Raw genomic sequence first — 25451 nt, 5'->3', positions numbered from 1 at the left:
TCCAGGGCCTTCTTCCTCCTCCTTCTCCTCCAGCCAGGCCAGCTTGGGCACTCTTGGGGGTCTCTGCTCCATGCCACTGACTGGAGCTACTTGCAGGAGAGATTTCCTGGAAGAGAGCTCCGGGGCCCCAAGTCCCACGCTCTGTCCTTGAGGGCAGATGCAGAACAAAATCCTCAGAAGGCTGCGGGTCACTGAGTCCTGTGCTTGGGCCTCAAGCTCAACCTCAGGAACAAGGTCAAAAAAAAAGCTCTGGGTCAGACGGGAACGAGTGCGCTGTGCGGGGGCTCCTCACGGCACCGCTCTGTCCCGTTCTGCGCCGTTGTGTGCTCCGAGCACCCGGGCAAGCTTCTATTTCCCACGTGTCACAAAGGGCCCTTGGACACCGGCTTCCGTTCTGTGCCACGGTGACCGTGCTGCAGCGTGCCACCCAGGGCCTGTGCACACGTTGCCACCTGCCCTGGGGCTGCCCCCAGCCCACCCAAAGTGGCCCAGGTTGGAAGGAATCCCTGGCCCCAGGGGTCTAAGACAGCCCGACAGGATCTTTAGGAAGGGCTCAGACCATCAGCAAACACTGCCCTGCTCTGCGGGCTCAGTCCTATTCCCACAGCTTTCCCTGAGAGCATTTGAATTTCTAAATTATAATCATTTGAAGGGAGGGGATTTATATTTTCCATTTCAGAGAAGGCTTCTGCCTTCCATAGCAGACAGCTGTCTTTTCAAACCAAGACAATTGTTTCTCATCTCGCAGATGCACAGTTGCTGGGGAGCCCCATTTTACACCAGGGACCTGGAGAACCATTCCCGGCAATTGGGAAAATCCTAGGTGCTCCATCCACCCATAGATGAGGTCTCCAAATTTGCCCCAAAAGTGGCTCCAGCTTTTATAGGCCAAAAGGAGCAAGTCCAAGTGGCTTGATGATATTTTTAGCCCAGAAACCCCTGCAGCTGATGGCACACTTCACAATCAGCAGGGACTCAGCTAGGCCAAAGCCCAGACCTCTGCTGGGAGGCTTTCTCCTCAAACACCTTTCAAACAAACCCTCATTCAAGTCAATTGGGAAAGTTTCCTAAAATGATACATTTCTGGCACATAACTACACAGCTGCTTTGGAGTCAAAGAGCCAGCATTATGAGTCCTTGTCATCTGTTTGTAGCTAAATCACACTTTGGGGGATTGGAAGGAGTTAGGAAGGAGCTAGAGAGCGAACCTCTGAGTGTTTTGATGATTCCATTTCTTTTCCTTACCTTCTGCATGGACAGGAAGGGTGAGTTTGGCTCCCATCTCCACTGCACGGCTCACAAGGCCGCAAGACTTCTAATTACAAGAGCTTTTAAGGATTTGTTGGCCAATAAGACACTGCCAACAAGGATTACTATGTTTTCCTTTAAGAGGTGAGACACCAGAAGTATTGAAAATATGTTTCATTTTAAACCAAAGAGGAAAAGAAACGAAAGCACTCACAGAGGATTTGGCAAAGCCAAGAGATGCCAGTGTGGATTATCCTGTTGGCTGCTCAGTTATTGCAGCCCTTTGCTACTTGACCATTTGTCTTGTTTGGAGATTGTGCTCAGATAATTCAGTGATGGGTACAAGAGAAATCTAAAAAATCATAGCTGATCAATGATGCAAAATATTACAACTTAGGAATATTTAAATAGATTGTCAAGTATTTACATCAGGTTGATGACAGTTACCACACAGAGACCAAAACAAGCCCTTTTAACAAAACTTCAATTACATCCTTGTTCCTCAAGCCCTACTATCCATTTGTTTGGCTGATGTAGTATAATGTAAAAATACTGTTCAATACTTTGTATTGTTTATACTTTCCAACATTTCTGTTGTGTTTTCTAAAAGCTCTGAGTATTTTATATTTTGAAAAATATATCTATTATTTTGGTAGTAACATTGCAGTTCTGTGTTTCATTTTGGTACTCAGCTGAAAAAATAAAAGAAAAAAAAGAGCAGAAAAAGTTGCAGAGGTGGACAGTAGATCACAAGGATCAAAGTTACAAGAGATGAGAACATTACTACTGCCACTGCTAAAGAGCATTTCTCACAAAGAGCAGACTGGCTACACTGTCCCAACTCCATCATTTCAACTCTCCATGTTTTGTTTCTTGCTTTGCAAAGCTGAGCTGAGCCATTTTTACCTAATATGAGTAACAACTAGCAATACACACTTACAGTTCTCTTGTATTACTGCAACAGCACTAGGTACCCTTGGAATTTTTTGGGCAATTGCAATGCTGTCCCTAAATTTAAACCGGATCAAGATATGAATTGTAGCTTATTCTTGAAGGTAATTTGTAGCAAAAGTCAAAAAATTATTGCAGATGGTCAGTGACTGGACTGTTATGTGTATGGGATGCACAGGATGATTTAAGTACTGCTTCATTCTGTGTGACTGCAGGCTTTGAAAAGAGTAATCCCACTTGGCATTTGGACTCCATTTGGTCTCAGGAATTATGGAGCCAGAGTAACTTGTTAGAAACTTGTGAAAAAATGTCTCTGAAGTTTACAGCAGAGCTGAAGTGTACAGAAGGATGAGAATTCAATGGATAATTCAATGACTACTAAGAATAAGTTTGAAAAGCATATCCAGTTATCCTACTGGCTATGTCCAGTGACTCTCCACTGTTCCAGTACAGTGCACAATGTCACCAGGGAAATTGTGAATGTCATCTTCAGACCAATTTATTAACACATTTTATTTTTGATCAGAGTTACTTTCTACAAATTACCAAACTGTTTTGCCTTTTTGATGCTCTTGTTATTTTTGTGTTAAGTATTCACATGTATAATACAGGTGACTCCAGTGTCTTGGTTTGGAAAGACAGGTGTTTGCTAAGGAAGGCAGGAGCTATTCTTGAAATGGAAAAATGTAAACCCCTTCCTTTTCAATTGTTATAAAACTGAAATTAAGGGGCACTCTCAGGTAAAAACATGGGAGCAGGAATAACAGTTCTTTATTAGGGAAGTGTCGGCGATGGAGAGAGAGGGGGAGACTGACTCGGGGATCAGAATCTGATTTTATTGTGGGATACAAGCACTTATATACTCTTTTAGGGAGACTAGTAAGGTGTACTACAATGATTAGGTTAAAATCACCTACACAAATTTGTGCATAAAACAACATCACTTGCTTGCAGAGTTTAATGGGATTTTCTTTTTCCAGTAAACCCATCTGATTTAATCTTCTTGCAATCTAGGTCTAATTTTCAAAGTTCTGTTTGCTTTTGCCAAGGCATCCTGGTATCAAATCTCTTATGTTAACCAGGTCCAAAGTCCATCATCTGTCTTCAGTCCTCCAACATTCCAACATCTTAACACCTGAATTATATTACTGACTGATGGGAATGGTTTAGATTGTACCTCTGTCATCAATGTACAGCTCAGATTCTTAAGGAAGCCCCCTGAAGGAGATGATGCCTATTTGGAAAACGTGGGGGTTCCCAGGAGGGGGCACCGCTGATCCAGAGCATCGAGGCGCTGCCTGCAATCGTCCATAACCGCCCCTAAGGAGCCTCCAGGGCTTCACCCTCCATGAGCTGCAGCAGAGGTGTCGGGAAAGGTGACAAGAGCCCGTGGAATGGTCCTTGCTGCAGGCAGATTAGCCACTTGCAGCTCCTCAAAACTCGCTCCTGTAAAAAATGAAAAAAATTATACCATTCCTAAATGTGAAAAACACGTTCACCCTCTTGTGAAAATGTAAAAAGTTTAATAAAGGACAATGGGAGACCAGGACCATGGAACAAAGGTTATTATGGCCAGGTGCATCTTGGCACTCAGCCAGGAGCACCCTGTTACCTTCAGGGATCCCCCTGAAATACCTTTCTCCTTACAGCAGCCTGTTGCATATTCATAGACCCTCGTGCATATCCATAAACTACTTTACATATTCCAGGAACTGTTCTACCTGGCCCCTCCTTGGATCTGCCTTTTCAGAGCATGTGTGTTTCTTGGCTGTGGTTTTGGCTCCTTCCCTTTATCACCTCCAGTTTTTGGGCCTTGGTCCACTCTGCCTTCAGACAGGGAGTGCTGATAGTTGGCAGATCTGTGCAGGTGTCCTCATCCTGTGTGCACTGGATGGTATCCCATCCCAGCAGGCATTTTTTAACACCAGCAGCTATTTCACTGAGCTTAATTAACAACAGAAATAAAAACTATATCTTTATAACAAAGTTAGTTTAAAAAATGGTCCCAGCCCATATTTGATCCCATACAAGTTGATTCCAGTCTGTGTGGTCCTGATCCATATGGTCCCACTCCCTGGAATCCCAGTCCGTAGGATCCCAGTCCATAGAATCCCAGCCCATATGGTCCCAGTCCATATTTGATCCCACTCCAGGCTATCCCGGTCTGAGGGTTCTGATCCGCAGGATCCCAGTCCATGTGATCCCCGTCCAGGTGATCCCAGCCCATATTTGATCCCAGTCTGGGTGGTCCTGTCCTAGGGTGACTGTTATCCCCATTCGTGTGTATGTAATTTATGCTGGATATTATGTTCTGTGCCTTTAAGACTGGCAGAGTGAGAGTTTTGTTTTGGGCCTCCTATCAGCTACTCGGCGGGACATACAGATAGCACCAGAGCATGTTGCGGCTTCTCTGCTTTTTGCCCTGCTTTTTGCTCTCGCTCTTGCTTCTGCTTCGCTTCTGCTCTGCTTGCTCTTGCTTCTTTCCCCCCTTCTCATTAGTTACCTTAGCTAAACAGTCCAAATTCCTTTCTGGACTGTTCTCCCCCCCCCCCCCCCCCCCCGTTGGACCTGCTGACTGCTCCGGACTGGGATTCAGAACACCGAGAGAGAGAGGTTACACCTTGTGGCTGCAGCAGCTGCCTCAGCACCGGAGGGACTGACAACAGCAAACCCCCAGGAGAGACTTTTCTGAATTTGTCATCTTTCTCAGAGCAGTGGAAGAGTGGTGTCATCCGGTATTGTTCATTGTGTGTGCTGGGGGGTGCTGTGCTTGTCAAATAAACAGGTTCTTTCCACCTCTCTCCGAGGAATTCTTCCTGAACCAATTGGGGAAGGGGCCTGTGGGTTTGCTTTTGGAGAAGCCCTTTTTGGGGATTCTCTCCAAATTTGCCCTAAACCAGGACAAATCTTGGCGCCCAACGTGGGGCTCGAGAGAGAGTGGAGAGACCCTGTTTTGAGTGCATTTTGGTTACCATTATTCTGTTTCAGTGTAAAGCAGTTAATAGACATGCTTTTTGAATTCATAATGTCTATTGGGGGGAAGGCTTGCATGCATTTCTGGTCCCTAAGGTTTTTTGAGATCTTAATACCTCTATGGTCCCTTGGTTTGTTTTCTTATCCAGAAATAGCTCTTGTATTGTCTCTAATACGTAGCTTTTACAGCAGAGGGGCAGTGACCAGAGTAGCTATCCTGCTGGGCTTGGTGGTAATAGCTTGCAAGAAGTTTGTAAACATGCTGGGGTCTGCTCCAGGTGTGAATGGTTCATGGCTATGGTTATGCATCCAGATTGTTAGAGGAAGAGCAGGGGGTGAGGCTTTTCAGCCTTTGCTTTCCTTCTTCTCCTCTGAATCTGTTGCATCGCTTTTGGAGAATGTTCAGTTTCCCCTGAATGTTAAAGAGACCATCTTTCTAGTACTCAATCTGGTAAGCTTGCTCTATATAGTCTGCTGCATCTCTAGAATGAGGGCTGAGATTTCTAGCCGGGCTGATGAGATCCCTGACTCAGGAATAGACCCAGGTGTGGAAAATCCTAAGTGGTGTGGGAAATGGGAGAATATGGGCCAAATCCTGAAGGAATTCTCTGACCCTATAGTCTGGGACTTTCCCCATGATCAAATTCAGAACCCAGTTGAGGTGGGGAAATATCTGAAAGAGAAGTACCAGGATGACCCTAAAGAGAAAAAGATCATTGCACTGAGCTGGGCCTTGGCATACGCTTATCGCACATTGCTAGATACGGTTGGCCAGCAGACAGAGGCAGCGGGGCAGGGAGACAAACAGCCAAGCTAGATAGTGAGCCTAAGCCAGCAGCTAAACCAATGGCTGTAGCTACCAGCACTAGAAGTGGGAAATGCACGGGCAAGACCAATCGACCAGTGGATGATGATGAGGATGATGCAGGAGAAGGACCCTCAGCGCCTCCTGATGTAAAATCAGAAGTCAAAGCAGCAGGTGCCAGACCAGAAGCCCATATGGAGTCCTTTTCCCTGAAGGACCTCCGTGGCCTAAGGAAGGATTACACCCGGCGACCCGATGAATCCATAATTAGTTGGTTAGTCCGTCTCTGGGATGCTGCAGGTGAGGCCACAATCCTGGATGGCACTGAAGCCAGGCATTTGGGATCCCTGTCACATGATCCTGTCATCGACCAAGGAATGATGAGGGGGGTTAATCCTCACAGCCTCTGGGCACGGGTCTTGGACAGTGTTGCACAAAGATACCTGTGTGCAGATGATCTTTATATGCAGCAGACCCAGTGAAAGACCATAGAGCAAGGGATCCAACGCTTGAGAGAAATGGCAGTGGCAGAGATTATCTTCTCAGATGACGTAACAACTAGGAACCCAGACTTGGTACCATGCACATCTGTGATGTGGCGGAAACTTGTACGACTCGGGCCACACGAATATGCTTCTGCCTTAGCCATAATGAAGTGGGATGAGAGGGATGAGACTGTGCTGGATATGGCGAAGAAGCTCCGAGCATATGCAGACGCTGTGCATGGCCCAACACATGCCAGGATCGCAGCAGTGGAAACACGTCTGCAGAAGTTAGAGGATAAGATAGAGGAGAATCACAAGAAGCTCAGAGAGGAGATTAAGGAAGACCTTCTCCAAATCTCAGCAGTACAGATCAGAGGTCCTAGTGCCCAAAGCAGACGTTTCCCAGATGGAGAGAGAAGGTACACCCCATGAGCTGAGCTGTGGTTCTTCCTGCGTGATAGTGGAGAGAACATGAGGAGATGGGATGGGAAATCTACTGCTGCTCTGGCACGACGGGTACGTGAATTGAAGGAAGGCAGGACTCAGAGAGGGAGTTCCACCAAGAGGGAAGCAGCTCCAGTTGCCCGTAGCCGAACTGCCAGATATGATGATGATATGTCTGATCCCCTTGAAGGAACATCCAAGACATATGCCCAGGGAAAGAAGGATGACCAGGCTTAGAGGGGCCTTGCCTCTAGCCAGGTAGAGGCTAGGGAAAATCGTGTTTTTTGGACTGTGTGGATTCGTTGGCCTGGCACATCTGAACCACAAGAATACAAAGCTTTGGTTGACACTGGTGCGCAGTGCACATTAATCCCATCGAGACATGTGGGGACAGAGTCTGTTTCTATTGTCGGTGTGACAGGGGGATCCCAGGATTTCACCTTGGTGGAAGCGGATGTGAGCCTGACGGGAAATGAGTGGAAGAAACACCCCATTGTGACTGGCCTGAAGGCCCCATGTATTTTGGGCATAGATTACCTTCAAAGTGGGTATTTCAAAGATCCAAAAGGACTCAGGTGGGCATTTGGGATAGCAGCTGTAGTGACTGAGGGCATCCAGCAATTGAACACACTGCCTGGACTGTCTTAGAATCCATCTGCATTAGGACTTCTGAAGGGAGAAGAGCAACAAGTGCCAATTGCCACTTCCACAGTGCATCGACGGCAGTATAGAACCACTCGAGATGCTGTGATCCCCATCCACAAAATGATCCATGAGCTGGAGAGACAAGGGGTGGTCAGCAAGACCCACTCACCCTTCAACAGCCCCATTTGGCCTGTGCATAAATCTGAGGGGGAATGGAGATTGACGGTGGACTACCGTGCATTGAATGCAGTGACTCCACCGCTGAGCGCTGCTGTGCCGGACATATTAGAGCTCCAGTACGAGCTGGAGTCCAAGGCAGCAAAGTGGTATGCCACTATTGACATTGCCAATGCATTTTTCTCCATTCCTCTGGCAGCAGAATGCAGGCCTCAGTTTGCTTTCACATGGAGGGGAGTGCAGTACCCCTGGAACCAACTGCCCCAGGGGTGGAAGCACAATCCCACCATCTCCCATGGACTGATCCAGACCGCACTGGAAAAGGGTGAGGCTCCAGAGCACCTACAGTATTTTGATGACATCCTTGTGTGGGGGAACACAGCCACAGAAGTGTTTGAGAAAGGACAGAAAATCATCCAAATCCTCCTGGGAGCTGGTTTAGCCATTAAAAAGAGCGAAGTAAAGGGACCAGCTCGTGAGATTCAGTTCCTCGGAGCAAAGTGGCAAGATGGACGGCATCAGATTCCTACAGATGTCCTCAACAAGATCACAGCTAGGTCTCCACCAACCAATAAGAAGAAAACACAAGCCTTCCTCGGTGCCATAGGCTTTTGGAGAATGCACATTCCCGAGTACAGTCAGATCGTGAGCCTTCTTTGCCTGGTCACCCACAAGAAGAACAATTTCCACTGGGGCCCTGAGCAACAACAAGCTTTTGCCCAGGTCAAGCAGGAGATCGCTCATGCAGTAGCCCTTGGCCCATTCAGGACAGGACCAGATGTGAAGCACGTGCTCTACTCTGCAGCTGGGAATGATGGCTTGTCCTGGAGCCTTTGGCAGAAGGTGCCTGGGGAGACTCGGCGTCGACCACTGGGATTCTGGAGTTGAAGCTACAGAGGCTCTGAAGCCAACTACACTCTCACAGAGAAGGAAATCTTGGCTGCCTACAAAGGAGTTCAAGCCGCCTCAGAGGTGACTGGCATGGAAGCACAACTCCTCCAGGCACCCCGACTACCAGTGCTGGGGTGGATGTTTAGGAGAAAGGTTCCCACTATCCATCACGCCACTGAGGCTACATGGAGTAAATGGATTGCTCTGATCACACAGCGCACCCATATTGGAAACCTGAATTGCCCTGGGAAGTTGGAGATAATTACAAACTGGCTGGAAGGTGAAAACTTTGGTCTCACTGATGTAGAGGAACAAGAGCAAGTGACACGGGCTGAAGAAGCTCCTCCATATAACCAACTGCCCCCAGAGGAAACATGCTATGCTCTTTTCATGGACAGTTCCTGTCGCATTGTAGGGATGATCCAGTGTGGAAAGCAGCCGTATGGAGCCCCACATGACATGTTGCACAAGCTACCGAAGGAGAAGGTGGATCAAGTCAACTTGCTGAACTCAAGGCTTTTCAGCTGGCCCTGGACATTGCTGAGAGGGAGAAGTGGCCAAAGCTCTACCTTTACACCTGATTTGTGGATGGTAGCCAATGCTCTGTGGGGCTGGATGGAAAGGTAGAAAAAGGCCAACGGGCAGCATAGGGGAAAACCAATCTGGGCTGCTGATGAATGGAAAGACATTGCCACTCGGTTGGAGAAGCTCCCTGTGAAGGTCCGCCATGTAGATGCCCATGTCCCCAAGAGTCGGGCTAATGAGGAACACTGAAACAATGAACAGGTAAATCAGGCAGCAAAAATAGAGGTGTCAAAGATAGACCTAGATTGGCAAATCAAGGGGGAGCTGTTCCTAGCTCTATGGGCCCAGGATGCCCCAGGCCATCAGGGTAGAGATGCCACAAGGGCACGAGACTGAGGGGTGGATTTAACCATGGACAGTATTTCTCAGGTTATCCATGACTGTGAGATGTGTGCTGCCATCAAACAGGCCAAGCGAGTGAAGCTGTATTGGTATGGTGGGCGGTGATCCAAGTACAGGTATGGGGAGGCCTGGCAGATTGACTACATCACACTGCCCCAGACACACCAAGGCAAGAGCCACGTGCTCACAATGGCAGAAGCCACCACTGGGTGGTTGGAAACCCTCCCTGTGTCTCAGGCCACTGCCCGGAACACCATCTTGGGCCTGGAAAAGCAAATCCTGTGGATACATGGAACCCCTGAGAAAACTGAATCAAACAACGGGACCCATTTCAACAACAGCCTTATCAACACCTGGGCCAGGGAGCATGGTATTGAATGGATCTATCATATCCCTTATCATTCACCAGCTGCTGGGAAAGTTGAACGGTGCAATGGACTGCTTAGGACTACCCTGAAGGCACTTGGAGGGGGAACTTTTAGAACTCAGGAAATGAACTTAGCAAAAGTCGCCTGGATGGTCAACACCTGAGGGTCCATCATTCGAGCTGGTCCTGCCCAGTCTGAACCCTTGCACACAGTGGATGGAGATAAAGTCCCTGTTGTACATGTGAAAGGTATTTTAGGAAAGGCTGTTTGGATTAATCCCACCTCAGGCAAAGAAAACCCCAAAGGAAAACCTGAGATTTTTTTCCTCCTGTTCCCACTGCCCTTTCCCACATCAACAGATGCTGGTATGACTCATTCAGAGAGAGACAAAGTTTTTTACTTAATTGTTCAAGCAAAATGACTTATAGAAAAAGAAAAGGGGGGAGTGTTATCGATGAGTAATTCTATGGCTGACTCTCAAAACTAAGAGGTGAATATTAAATAGATGTTAAGAGAAGTTTTGCAGATGTATAATTATCCTTCCCCTCCCCCTTGCCTTGTTCTCACAGGATGGCCTCAGTAGTTGGGGCATTTGGGAGGGTTGGCTTGTTCCTATGGCAGCACCTGACCTCCAATCAAGGTGTAAGAAAGTGATCTCCATCACTGGATAGTGAAGAAGGAGTCGATTGACAAGACCTTACAGAACATCCATTTTGTAGATGAGCACATGTTGACTGAATCCTTTGCTCCCGGTGGTGTGTTCTTTTCTTTATTCAGTTTTCTGTTGTGTTTTGATAAGGTCTTAATAAACCATTTCAGTTGTTGAAAGTAAAAATTGTTTCTCACGTGTGGTTGGAGAATGTGGGGCAACGTTGTCCACACTGGGTCAGCTCTCAAGGTCAAACTTCTCTGACCTGGCCAGACCTACTTAGGAGAGTCCCTGGATCAATATCAAACACAGAGTGCTGCAATCACATCTGCTCTAAAGAGAACCAGAATAAAAGACACCCTTTAAGATAGGAATACATATTTCTCAGAAGCCCTTTGAAATATTTCTCCATACCAGTTAAAGGAAATCTTTCTTAAGAACTGCCCAAGAGCAGAGGGAAATCAAGGCAGAGCCATGGTTTGTCAGGACTTCCTTGATCCTAATGAGACCCATGGAGCATTTGGAGCTGAGCCCTGGAACTCCAGGGCATGAGAGGAGATTGCACAAACCTTTCCAGGAGTCAAAGACAGAAGAAGCACCCAAAGTGTCTCTAAGTGTTAATGGGTCTCAGTGAGATCCATCCCCAACACAGGCTCCTCATGGACTCCTTGGTGGAGAGAACTGGAGGCCAGGTTGGCACAAAAACTTCTCAGACTCAGTGTGGAAAGGAAAATCCAAAGTACCTTAAAAACCTTGAGTATCTCAAAGTATTAATGAGCCCCACTGAGTGTCAGTACAAAGCTCTCAGGGGACTCATTAAAGCAGATAATTGAGGCCATGATTGCACAAACCTCTCACAGAGTCTGTATCAAAAGGGAAACACCAAGTACCTGAAAATAACTGAAGTACCTTGAAGCATTAATGAGCCCCACTGAGTGTTGTTACTGACAAAGCCTCTCCAGGGACTAATTCCAGCAGATAATTGGAGGCCATGATGGCACAAACCTCTCAGAGACTCCAAGGCAAAAGCCAAACCCAGAGTCCTTTGAAAAACCTGCAGTCCCTGGGAGCACTGAGGAGCCCCAGGGCCATTGCTGAGCAAGGCTCCCCAGGGACTCCTTCCAGCAGATCCTTGAGGCCACTGGGATGTGGGCTAGGGGGGGATGCTGAGGGCAGGACAAGGGGCTGACAGTGCCCAGCCTGGCTGGGGCTGTGCCAGGAGGCCCCAGTGCCTCAGGACAAGGTGTCTCCTCCCAGCCCTTGGTGGCACAGACCCTGCTGTGCTCCAGGGCACCAAGACTTGGCTTCTCTTTGTCCCCAGCTGTCATCAGTGCCACCAGTGGATCACAAAGGGGTTCTGATGTGGATCCCAAAGGGTTCTGGGAGGTTCCTGGGGGGGTTCCTGGAAGGAGCCCCAGGATGATTCCTAAGGGGGTTCGTTTATGGCCATTAATGGTCATTGATGGTTATTCATGGTCATTTATGGCTGTTGATGGCCGTCAATGACCATCGCTGATTTTTGATGTTTATTGATGGTCATCGATGATCATCAATGGTCACCTATGGTCATTGATGGCCATCGATGGCCATTGATGGTCATTGATGGCCATCGATGGCCATTGATGGTCATTGATGGCTGTTGATTGTGGTTGATGGCTGTTGATGGTCATTGATGGTCATTGATGGTTATCGATGGTCATCTATGGCCATTGATGGCCATCGATGGTCATCTGTGGTCATTGATGGCCATCGATGGCCATTGATGGTCATTGATGGCCATTGATGGTCATTGATGGTCATTCATGGTCATTCATGGCTGCTGATCATCCTTGATGGTCACTGATGGTCATTAATGGCCATTGAGTGCTGCTGATGACCATCGGTGGTCATTCATGGCCGTCGATGGTCATTGATGCTCAGTGATGGCCATTGAGGGCTGTTGATTGTTATTGATGGTCATTGATGGTGTTTGATGGCCATTGGTGGTCATTGGTGGCTATTGATGGTCATTGATGGCGTTTGATGGCCATTGGTGGTCATTAATGGCATTTGATGGCCATTGGTGGTCAGTGATGGTCATTGCTGGTCATTGATGGTGTTTGATGGCCATTGGTGGTCATTGCTGGTCATTTCTGGTCATTGATGGTGTTTGATGGCCATTGGTGGTCACTGATGGTCATTGCTGGTCATTGATGGCGTTTGATGGCCATTGGTGGTCATTGATGGCATTTGATGACCATTGGTGGACTTTGATGGCCCTTGATGGTCATTGATGGTTGTTCATGGCCAGTGGTAGTCATGGATGGGCATCGATGGCCGTTGATGGTCATTCATAGCTATTGATGGCCATTGCTGACCATTAGTGATCATTGATGGCCACTGATGGTCATTGATGGTCACTGATGGCCATTGATGGTCATTGATGGTCATTGATGGCCATTGCTGGTCATTGATGGCCTTTGATGGTCATTGATGCTGTTCATGGCCAGTGATGGTCATTGATGGTCATTGATGGTCATTGATGGGCATTGATTGCCATTGATGGCCATTGATTACCATTAGTGATCATTGATGGCCACTGATGGCTGTTGATGGTCAGTGATGACCATTGGTGGCTCTTGGTGGTCACTGATGGTCATAGAGTACCGTTGATGGTCACTGATGGCTTTTGATGGTCATTGAAGGTCACTGATGGTCGTTGATGGTCATTGATTGCTACTGATGGTCATTCATAGCTGTTGATGGCCATTGCTGACCATTAGTGATCATTGATGGTCACTGATGGCCGTTGATGGTCACTGATGGTCATTGATTACCGTTGATGGTCACTGATGGTCGTTGATGGTCGTTGATGGTCACTGATGGCCGTTGATGGTCACTGATGGTCATTGATTACCGTTGATGGTCACTGATGGCTTTTGATGGTCATTGAAGGTCACTGATGGTCGTTGATGGTCATTGATGGTCACTGATGGCCGTTGATGGTCATTGATGGTCACTGATGGTCGTTGATGGTCATTAATTGCTACTGATGGTCATTCATAGCTGTTGATGGCCATTGCTGACCATTAGTGATCATTGATGGCCACTGATGGTCATTCATGGTCACTGATGGTCATTGATGGTCGCTGATGGCCATTGATGGTCACTGATGGTCATGGATAGCCGTTGATGGCTGTCGATGGTTATTGATGGTTGTTGATGGTCATCAATGGTCTTTGATAGCCGTTGATGGTCCTTGAAGGCTGTTGATGGTCATTGATGGTCATTGATGGCCGTTGCTGGTCATTGATGGTCATTGATGGCCCTTGATGGCCATTGATGGCTGTTCATGGGCAGTGATGGTCATTGATGACCATCAATGGCTGTTGATGGTCATTGATGGTCATCGATGGTCATTGAAGTCCCTTGATGGCCACTGATTACTGTAGTTGGCTGTTGATGGTCATTGATGGCTTTGGAGCTCAATGATGGTTGGTGATGGTCATCGATGGTCATCGAGGGTCGTTGATGGTCATTGATGGCCATTGATGGCCATTGATGGCCATTAGTGGTCATTGATGGCCACTGATGGTAATTAATGTTTATTGATGGCCATTGATGGCCATAGATGACCATTAATGGTCATTAATGGTCATTGATGGTCACTGATGGCCGTAGATGACCATTAGTGGCCATTCATGGCCGTTGCTGGCCCTTGATGGCCGTAGATGACCATTAGTGGTCATTCATGACCATTGATGGTCATCGATGACCATAGATGACCATTAGTGGTCATTCATGGCTGTTGCTGGCCATTGATGGCCATAGATGACCATTAGTGGCCATTGATGGCTGTGGATGACCATTAGTGACCATTGATGGCCGTTGCTGGCCCTTGATGACCGTAGATGACCATTAGTGGTCATTCATGGCCTTTGCTGGCCATTGATGGCTATGGATGACCATTAGTGGCCATTCATGGCTGTAGATGACAATTAGTGGCCCTTGATGGCCCTAGATGACAATTAGTGGCCATTGATGGCCGTAGATGAGCATCAGTGGCCATTCATGGCCGTAGATGACCATTAGTGGCCAGTGATGGCCGTAGATGACCATTAGTGGCCATTCATGGCTGTTGCTGGCCTTTGATGACCGTAGATGCCCATTAGTGGCCCTTCATGGCCGTTGCTGGCCATTGATGGCCATTGATGGCCCTAGATGACCATTAGTGGCCATTGATGGCTGTAGATGACCATTAGTGGCCATTCATGGCCGTTGCTGGCCATTGATAGCAATAGATGACCATTAGTGGCCATTGATGGCCCTAGATGACAATTAGTGGCCAATGATGGCCGTAGATGACCATTAGTGGTCATTCATGGCCGTTGCTGGCCATTGATGGCCGTAGATGACCATCAGTGGTCATTCATGGCCGTTGCTGGCCCTTGATGACCGTAGATGACCATTAGTGGTCATTGATGGCTGTAGATGACCATTAGTGGTCATCCATGGCCGTTGCTGGCCATTGATGGCCGTAGATGACCATTAGTGGTCATTCATGGCCATTGCTGGCCATTGATGGCCCTAGATGACCATAGATGACCATTAGTGGGCATTCATGGCTGTTGCTGGCCATTGATGTCCATAGATGACCATTAGTGGCCATTCATGGCCATAGATGACCATTAGGGACCATTGATGGCCGTTGCTGGCCCTTGATGACCGTAGATGACCATTAGTAGTCATTCATGGCCTTTGCTGGCCATTGATGGCTATGGATGACCATTAGTGACCATTGATGGCCGTAGATGATCATTAGTGGCCATTCATGGCCGTTGTTGGCCTTTGATGGCAATAGATGAACATTAGTGGCCATTGATGGCCCTAGATGACAATTAGTGGCCATTGATGGCCGTAGATGACCATCAGTGGCCATTCATGGCCGTAGATGACCATTAGTGGCCATTGATGGCCGTAGATGACCATCAGTGGCCATTTGTGGCCGTAGATGACCATTGATGGTCATCGATGATCATAGATGACCATTAGTGGTCATTCATGGCCGTTGCTGGCCATTGATGGCCATAGATGACCATTAGTGGTCATTGATGGCTGTAGATGACCATTAGTGGCCATTGATGGCTGTAGATGACCATTAGTGGCCATTAATCGCTGTGGATGACCATTAGTGACCATTGATGGCCGTTGCTGGCCCTTGATGGCCGTAGATGACCATCAGTGGCCATTCATGGCCGTAGATGACCATTGTTGGCCATTGATGGCCGTAGATGACCATCAGTGGCCATTGATGGCCGTAGATGACCATCAGTGGCCATTCATGGCCGTAGATGACCATCAGTGGCCATTCATGGCCGTAGATGACCATTAGTGGCCATTGATGGCCGTAGATGACCATCAGTGGCCATTGATGGCCGTAGATGACCATCAGTGGCCATTCATGGCCGTAGATGACCATTAGTGGTCATTCATGGCTGTTGCTGGCCATTGATAACCATAGATGACCATTAGTGGCCATTCATGGCCGTTGTTGGCCATTGATGGCCCTAGATGACCATTAGTGGCCCTTCATGGCCGTTACTGACCACTGATGGCCGTAGATGACCATTAGTGGTCATTGATGGCCGTTGCTGGCCCTTAATGACCATTAATGGTCATCATCAACATTTAATATTCATCGATGGTCACTGATGGTCATTCACAGCCATCCATGGCTACAGGTGGTCACCGATGGTCACTGATGGCCCTTGCTGCGCCCTTGAGTGTCCAGAAGTGGTGGCCGAGACCTTTTGTCCACTCAGTGTCCAGTGGTCATCGAGACCTCCTGTCCTCCTGCCGCCCCGTGGTCATCGAGGCCTTTCACCCCTTGGTCACCCATGGAGCGGCCAGTGGTGGCCGAGCGCAGCGGCCATCCCCAGGACAGAGGGGGTGGAGCCTTTTCCAGCTGTTCTCGGGTGTTTCCCGCCGTTTTCCAGCTGTTTCCAGAAGTTTCCAGATGTTCTCCAGATGTTCTCCCGTCCCGAAATCTCCCTCCGGCAGAGGCCCGCCACGCCACCGTAAAGCGATGCGCCGCGACGTCGCAAATCCGCATGCCACACCGCCGTAAAAAGAGCACTCGCGACAAGATGGCGCCGCGCTGCTCGCCTCGGTGTATCCCATCACGCCCCGCGCGCCGCAAAGGCAACGGGGCGCACCTGCATTGTGCCTCGGTATATCCCAGCATGCTCCGCGGCGCCGCCATTCCCGGCAGCCCCCGGGCCTCCCTCAGCAGCTGCCGCCGCTTCTCCGGTGAGTACCGGGATCGCGGGAAGGAGCGGGAGGGGGGGATCCCACAGGGATCGGGATCACCGGGAAGGCCCCGGCATCCGCCGGCACCGCCCCGAGCTCCGGTGTCGCCCGCAGGTCCCGGATCGCCCCGCGCCCAGCTGAGGAAATGGTGAGGGAACGGCTCCCCCTCCCCCCCCCGGGCGGGAATGGAACCGGCCGGGCCCGGAGCGAACCCCGCCCCTCCCATCTCCCCCCCCACACACCCCGCGGGAATGGAACAGGCCGGGCCCGGAGCTCCCAGTTCGGCCCAGTATGGCCCAGTTCCCTCCCAGTTCGGCCCAGTATGGCCCAGTTCATCCCAGTATGGCCCAGTTCCCTCCCAGACCCCTCCCAGTCCATCCCAGTATGGCCCAGTCCCCTCCCAGTCCATCCCAGTATGGCCCAGTTCCCTCCCAGTCCGGCCCAGTATGGCCCAGTCCCCTCCCAGTTCAGCCCAGTAACCGCCCAGTTCATTCCAGTCCCTCCCAGTTGGTCCCAGTTCATCCCAGTGACCTCCCAGTTCCCTCCCAGTATAAACCAGTATGTCCCAGTTCATCCCAGTCCATCGGAGTCCCTCCCGGTCCCCTCCCAGTTCATCCCAGTAATGTCCCAGTCCCTCCCAGTCCAATCCCAGTTTGTACCAGTTCATCCCAGTATGGCCCACGTCCCTCCCAGTCCATCCCAGTTTGATCCCAGTCCCTCCCAGTTTGATCCCAGTTATATCCCAGTCCATCCCAGTCCCTCCCAGTTTGATCCCAGTCCCTCCCAGTTTGATCCCAGTCCCTCCGAGTTCGATCCAGGTCCTCCCAGTTCCCTTCCAGTACAAACCAGTTCCTCCCAGTCCCTCCCAGTTTGATCCCAGTCTCTTCCAGTCCATCCCAGTCCATCCCAGTCCCTCCCTGTCCTCCCAGTCCATCCCAGTTTGATCCCAGTCCCTCCCAGTCCCTCCCAGTTTGATCCCAGTCCCTCCCAGTCCCTCCCAGTCCCTCCCAGTCCCTCCCAGTTCCATCCCAGTCCCTCCCAGTCCCTCCCAGTCCATCCCAGTCCCTCCCAGTCCCTCCCAGTCCCTCCCAGTTCCATCCCAGTTCCCTCCCAGTCCATCCCAGTCCATCCCAGTCCCTCCCAGTTCCATCCCAGTTCCCTCCCAGTCCCTCCCAGTCCCTCCCAGTTCCATCCCAGTTCCCTCCCAGTCCATCCCAGTCCCTCCCAGTCCCTCCCAGTCCCTCCCAGTCCCTCCCAGTCCATCCCAGTCCCTCCCAGTCCCTCCCAGTCCCTCCCAGTCCCTCCCAGTTCCCTCCCAGTCCCTCCCAGTCCCTCCCAGTTCCCTCCCAGTTCCCTCCCAGTTCCCTCCCAGTCCCTCCCAGTTCCTCCCAGTCCCTCCCAGTTCCATCCCAGTTCCCTCCCAGTCCCTCCCAGTCCATCCCAGTCCCTCCCAGTCCCTCCCAGTACAAACCAGTCCCTCCCAGTTTGATCCCAGTTCCCTCCCAGTCCCTCCCAGTCCCTCCCAGTACAAACCAGTTCCTCCCAGCACGGGCGGCTCAAGCTCCGCCCCCCGGACTCCGCCCGGCGCCGGCAGCGAGAGGAGAAACTGAGGCACTACCGGGAGGCCATGGACGCCTTACTGGGGGTACTGGTTTGTACTGGGAGGGACTGGGGGGGACTGGGATGGACTGGGAGGGGACTGGGATGGACTGGGATAAACTGGTTTGTACTGGGAGGGACTGGGATCAAACTGGGAGGGACTGGGAGGGACTGGGATCGAACTGGGAGGGACTGGAATCAAACTGGGAGGGACTGGGATGGAACTGGGAGGGACTGGGATAAACTGGTGGGGACTGGGAAGGACTGGGATCAAACTGGGAGGGACTGGGATAAACTGGTGGGGACTGGGAAGGACTGGGATGGAACTGGGAGGGACTGGGATCAAACTGGGATAAACTGGGAGGGTACTGGGATGAACTGGGAGGGTACTGGGATGAACTGGGAGGGTACTGGGAGGGAACTGGGATCAAACTGGGAGGGACTGGGGGAGACTGGGAGGGACTGGGATCAAACTGGGAGGGACTGGGATAAACTGGTTTGTACTGGGAGGGACTGGGAGGGGACTGGGAGGGAACTGGTTTGTACTGGGAGGGACTGGGAGTTACTGGTTTGAACTGGGAGGGAACTGGGCCATACTGGGAGGGACTGGGATGGACTGGGAGGGACTGGGAGGGACTGGGAGTTACTGGTTTGAACTGGGAGGGAACTGGGCCATACTGGGAGGGACTGGGATGTGAACTGGGAGGGACTGGGAGGGAACTGGGAGGGACTGGGATCAAACTGGGATAAACTGGAAGGGACTGGTTTGTACTGGGAGGGAGCTGGGATGAACTGGGAGGGACTGGGAGGGATTGGGATGGACTGGGATCAAACTGGGAGGGAACTGGTTTGGACTGGGATCAAACTGGGAGGGACTGGGATCAAACTGGGATGGACTGGGATGGACTGGGATCAAATTGGGAGTTACTGGTTTATACTGGGAGGGACTGGGAAGGGATTTGGGGTTACTGGTTTATACTGGGATGGCGTTCAGGGGCACTGGGAGGGTCACTGGGCCATACTGGGAGGGACTGGGAGGGGATTGGGGTTTACTGGTTCATACTGGTCTATACTGGTTCATACTGGTTTATACTGGTTTAAACTGGTCTGAACTGGGATTCCCTCATCCAGCGCCACCCCGGTGCTGTCCCCGACCCAAACTGGGAATGACCGAGTCCATACTGGTCTATACTGGTTTATACTGGTTCATACTGGTTTATACTGGTTCATACTGGTCTATACTGGTTTATACTGGTCCAGCAGGGGGCGCCGCCCGCCCAGGTGCTGTCCCTGACGGGCTCGGTCCTGGCAGCCAATCCCGACGTGGGCACCTGCTGGAACCTGCGGCGCCGGGCACTGGGAGCACTGGGAGGGGACTGGTTTGTACTGGTTTGTACTGGTTTATACTGGTTTGGGCTGGTTTGGGCTGGGAGGGCACTGGGAGGGGTCTGGGAGGGGTCTGGAGGGGGGAAGAAAGGGTTAAAAGGGAGGTGGGGGTTACTGGGTTGTACTGGGAGGGCACTGGGTTGTACTGGTTTACACTGGTTTGTACTGGTTTATACTGGTTTGTACTGGGAGGGCACTGGGAAGGGTTAAAGGGAGGCTGGGAGGGACTGGGAGAGCCCTCACTGGTCTGTACTGGTTTATACTGGTCTGTACTGGTTCATAGTTCCTTACCTTATACTGGTTTGTACTGGTTTGTACTGGTTTGTACTGGTTTGTACTGGTTTGTACTGGTTTTTACCCATTTTCACCACGTCTACTGGCTTACGCCAGTCCATACTGGTCCATACTGGTTTTTACTGGTCTGTAGCGGTGTCTACCAGTTGGCCTGATACTGGTGTATACTGGTTTATACTGGTTTTTACTGGTTTTTACTGGTTTTAGTGATTTTTTTCTGTTTTTTACTGGTTTTTACCACCTGTACTGGTCCATACTGGTCCATACTGGTCCACACTGGTCCATACTGGTCCATACTGGTTCATACTGGTTTATACTGGTTTGCCTTATACTCTTTTACTGCTTTATACTGGTTTTACTGGTTTTGACTGGTTTTTACTGGTTTTACCACTAACTGGTCCATACTGGTTTACACTGGTTCATACTGGTTCATACCGGTCCATACTGGTTTATACTGGTCTAACTGGTTTATACTGGTTCTTTACTGGTTTTATTGGTTTTTACTGGTTTATACTGGTTTTACCACTTATACTGTCCATACTGGTTCGTACTGGTTCATACTGGTCCATACTGGTTTGTACTGGTTCATACTGGTCCATACTGGTTTGTACCGGTCTGTAGTGGTCTATAATAGTCTCACTGGTTTTATTACACTGGTTCTTACTGGTTTATACTGGTTTCTACTGGTTTTGCCATTTTGTCTGGTTTTTACGGCTTATACTGGTCCATACTGGTTTGTACTGGTTTATACTGGTTTCTACTGGTATCAGGGTGCCCTCGGAGCTGTCGTTCGTGGGGCAGTGCCTGGGGGTGAACCCCAAATCCTACGGGGCGTGGCACCACCGGGGCTGGGTGCTGGGCCGCGCCCCGGCGCCCCCTGCTGGCCGGGAGGACCTGGCGCTGTGCGAGCGCCTGCTGGCGGCCGACCCCCGCAACTGTGAGTACTGGTTTGGACTGGTTTATACTGGTTTATACTGGGATGGGGTCTTGGGGGTGCTGGCGTCACTGGTTTGTACTGGTTTGTACTGGGAGAGGGAATGGGGGATGTGTGTGAGCGCCCCCTGCTGGCCGGGAGGACCTGGTGGACCACTATGAGTTATACTGGTTTATACTGGTTTGTACTGGGATGGGGTGCTGGCGGTAACTGGTTTGTACTGGGTTATACTTGGAGGGAGCTCAGGGATTCTTGGGACCCACTGGGAGGGCAGGTTGTACTGGGCTTACTGGTTTATACTGGGATGGGGTCTGGGATGTACTGGGCTTATTGGTTTATACTGGGATGGGGTCTGGGATGTACTGGGAGGGACTCCAGGTTGTGCTGGGCTTACTGGTTTATACTGGGATGGGTTCTGGGATGTACTGGGAGGGACTCCAGGTTGTGCTGGGCTTACTGGTTTATACTGGGAGCTGCTGCCACAAGCCTCAGCGGCCTGTGGGCTGCTCCCAATCCTTACTGGTTTGTACTGGTGCCCTCCCAGTCCACGCCTGGGAGCACCGGCGGGCTCTGGTGGCCGGCCAGGACCCCGAGGCCGAGCTGGCCTTTGCCGGGGCCCTGCTGAGCCGCGACTTCTCCAACTTCTCGGCCTGGCACCACCGGCTGCGGCACTGGTTTTTACTGGTTTTTACTGGTTTTAGTGATTTTTTTCTGTTTTTTACTGGTTTTTACCACCTGTACTGGTCCATACTGGTCCATACTGGTCCACACTGGTCCATACTGGTCCATACTGGTTCATACTGGTTTATACTGGTTTGCCTTATACTCTTTTTACTGCTTTATACTGGTTTTTATTGGTTTTTGACTGGTTTTTACTGGTTTTTACCACTTAAACTGGTCCATACTGGTTTGCACTGGTTCATACTGGTTCATACCGGTCCATACTGGTTTATACTGGTCTAAACTGGTTTATACTGGTTTTTTACTGGTTTTTATTGGTTTTTTACTGGTTTTTACTGGTTTTTACCACTTATACCTGTCCATACTGGTTCGTACTGGTTCATACTGGTCCATACTGGTTTGTACTGGTTCATACTGGTCCATACTGGTTTGTACCGGTCTGTAGTGGTCTATAATAGTCTCACTGGGTTTTTATTACACTGGTTCTTACTGGTTTATACTGGTTTCTACTGGTTTTTGCCATTTTTGTCTGGTTTTTACGGCTTATACTGGTCCATACTGGTTTGTACTGGTTTATACTGGTTTCTACTGGTTTCAGGGTGCCCTCGGAGCTGTCGTTCGTGGGGCAGTGCCTGGGGGTGAACCCCAAATCCTACGGGGCGTGGCACCACCGGGGCTGGGTGCTGGGCCGCGCCCCGGCGCCCCCTGCTGGCCGGGAGGACCTGGCGCTGTGCGAGCGCCTGCTGGCGGCCGACCCCCGCAACTGTGAGTACTGGTTTGGACTGGTTTGTACTGGTTTATACTGGGATGGGGTCCTGGGGGTACTGGGATGGGGCTGGGGTCAGTGGTTTGTACTGGTTTGTACTGGGAGAGGGAATGGGGGATGTGTGTGAGCGCCCCCTGCTGGCCGGGAGGACCTGGCACTATGTATACTTGTTTGTACTGGTTTATGCTGGGATGGGGTTCTGGGGGTCACTGGGTTGTACTGGTTTATACTTGGAGGGAGCTCAGGGATTCTTGGGACCCACTGGGAGGGCAGGTTGTACTGGGCTTACTGGTTTATACTGGGATGGGGTCTGGGATGTACTGGGCTTATTGGTTTATACTGGGATGGGGTCTGGGATGTACTGGGAGGGACTCCAGGTTGTGCTGGGCTTACTGGTTTATACTGGGATGGGGTCTGGGATGTACTGGGCTTATTGGTTTATACTGGGAGCTGCTGCTACAAGCCTCAGGGGCTCAAGGGCGGCTCCCAGTGCTTACTGGTTTATACTGGTGCCCTCCCAGTCCACGCCTGGGAGCACCGGCGGGCTCTGGTGGCCGGCCAGGACCCCGAGGCCGAGCTGGCCTTTGCCGGGGCCCTGCTGAGCCGCGACTTCTCCAACTTCTCGGCCTGGCACCACCGGCTGCGGCTGCTGGCGCCCGCCCGGGGCCGCGGGGAGGGCGAGGCCGGGGCGCTGCCCCCCGAGAGGCTGAAGGAAGGTGAGAGGTTCCTCAGGAAATTCAGCAAATCCCCAAAAAATGTTCAGCGGTTCCTGTAGGGAGGGGTTGGGGTGGGTGGGTAGAGCTGGGGTGATTAAAGGTGCTTTGGGTTTAATGGGGTAGACCTTGTGTCCCTAAATCCCCATTGACTTTAATGGGGTAGACCTGGTGTCCCTTCATTCCCATTGGTTTCAATGGGGTAGACCTGGTGTCCTTCATTCCCATTGGTTTGAATGGGGTAGACATGGTGTCCCTAAATCTCTATTGGCTTCATTGGGCTAGACCTGGTGTCCCTAAATCCCCATAGACTTCAATGTGTAGATTTGGTGTCCCTAAATCCCCATTGGTTTCAATGGGGTAGACCTGGTGTCTTTTCATTCCCATTGGTTTCAATGGGGTAGACCTGTTGTCCAAAATTCTCCATTGACTTTAATGGGGTAGACCTGGTGTCCCTAAATCCCCTTTAACTTTAAATGGGGTAGACCTGATGTCCATAGATTCCCATTGCTTTTAATGGGGGTAGACCTGGTGTCCATAAAATCCCCATTGACTTCAATGGGGGTAGACCTGGTGTCCCTAAATCCCCATTGACTTCAATGGGGGTAGACCTGGTGTCCCTAAATCCCATTGACTTCAATGGGTAGACCTGTGTCGAAACCCCATTGTTAATGGGGTAGACCTGGTGTCCTTTAATCTCCATTGGGTTGAATGGGGTAGACCTGGTGTCCCTGAAATTCCCCATTCACTTTAATGGGGTAGACCTGGTGTCCCTAAAATCCCATTGGTTTCAATGGGGTAGACCTGGTGTCCATAAAATCCCCATTGATTTTAATGGGGTAGACCTGGTGTCCACAAATTCCCCATTGATTTTAATGGGGGTAGACTTGGTGTCCTAAATTCCCCATTGAAGTCAATGGGTAGACCTGGTGTCCAAAATCCCCCATTGACTTTAATGGGGTAGACCTGGTGTCCCCATTGGTTTCAATGAGAGTAGACCTGGTGTCTGAAATCCCCATTGGCTCTAATGGGGTAGACCTGGTGTCCCAAATTCACCATAGACTTCAACGGGGGTAGACCTGGTGTCCCAAATCCCCATTGACTTTAATGGGGTAGACCTGGTGTCCCTTAATTCTCCATTGACTTTAATGGGGTAGACCTGGTGTCCAAAATTTCCCATTCACTTCAATGGGGTAGACCTGGTGTCCCAGATTCCCCATTGGATTTAATTGGGTAGACCTGGTGTCCCTAAATCTCCATTGACTTCAAAAGGGGTAGACCTGGTGTCTCTAAATTCTCCATTGACTTCAATGGGGGTAGACCTGGTGTCCCCCTTTCCCCATTGACTTTAATGGTGGTAGACCTGGTGTCCCTAAATCCCCATTGACTTCAATGGGGGTAGACCTGGTGTCCTTTCATTCCCATTGGTTTCAATGGGGTAGACCTGGTGTCTGAAATCCCCATTGAATTCTATAGGGGTAGACCTGGTGTCTGTAAATCCCCATTGACTTCAATGGGTAGACCTGGTGTCCCTGAATCCCCATTGACTTTAATGGGGGTAGACCTGGTGTCCTAAAATCCCCATTGAAATCAATGGGGTAGACCTGTTGTCTGTAAGTCCCCATTGACTTTAATGGGGGTAGACCTGTTGTCCTTTCATTCCCATTGACTTTAATGGGGGTAGACCTGTTGTCCCTGGATCCCCATTGACTTCAATGGGTAGACCTGGTGTCTCAAACACGATGCTGCTAAAAACTCCAATTTTGGAGCTGGAAACTCCCAATTTTTGATGGGAAACCACCCAAAATTTGTTGCTTTCCCCCCCCACAGGTGAACCCAGAGTGCCCAGAGCTGACAGCGACCCTGGATGGCTCCACCCTGGCTGGGCCTTGGCGCTCGGGGGAGGGGCGGCCACGCCCCAGCCACACCTGGGTATCCTCCCCCTGAAGGCAGGAGGGCGTGGCCGGGGTGGGTGTGGCTTGGGGGTGGGCGTGGCCACCTCACGTGGCACACCTTGACGGGTGACATCAGCTCTGTGACCTCTCTGCCCTGCCCACCGAGAGCCCCGCCCACCTGGAGGTCACCTGGGGGCCTGACTCCGCCCACCACGAGGTGACACTGTTGCCAGGTGAGGCCACGCCCCATATGGCCCCACCCACTTCCGGCCACGCCCCTTCTCACCTGGCCACTCCCTTTTCTCTCCCAGGTGAGGCTGAAGCTTGGTGGG

General features: G+C 50.6%; 1 protein-coding gene and 1 non-coding gene across 2 annotated transcripts in view; both read left to right on the top strand.

Moving 5' to 3' along the window:
- Positions 1-25451, top strand: part of LOC115484925 (zinc finger protein 208-like) — a 513901-nt gene that overhangs the window by 62063 nt on the left and 426387 nt on the right.
- On the top strand, positions 25034-25450 carry LOC103825291 (Rab geranylgeranyltransferase subunit alpha). The gene is made up of 3 exons (XR_007779711.1): positions 25034-25156; positions 25256-25352; positions 25431-25450. It is a non-coding gene; the product is annotated as a Rab geranylgeranyltransferase subunit alpha (transcript).

This window comes from Serinus canaria, chromosome 25 (assembly GCF_022539315.1).
Source record: "Serinus canaria isolate serCan28SL12 chromosome 25, serCan2020, whole genome shotgun sequence".
In the NCBI taxonomy this organism is placed as follows: Eukaryota; Metazoa; Chordata; class Aves; order Passeriformes; family Fringillidae; genus Serinus; species Serinus canaria.
The sequence above is the reverse complement of the archived record's forward strand: the minus strand, read 5'-3'. Positions and strand labels throughout refer to the sequence as shown.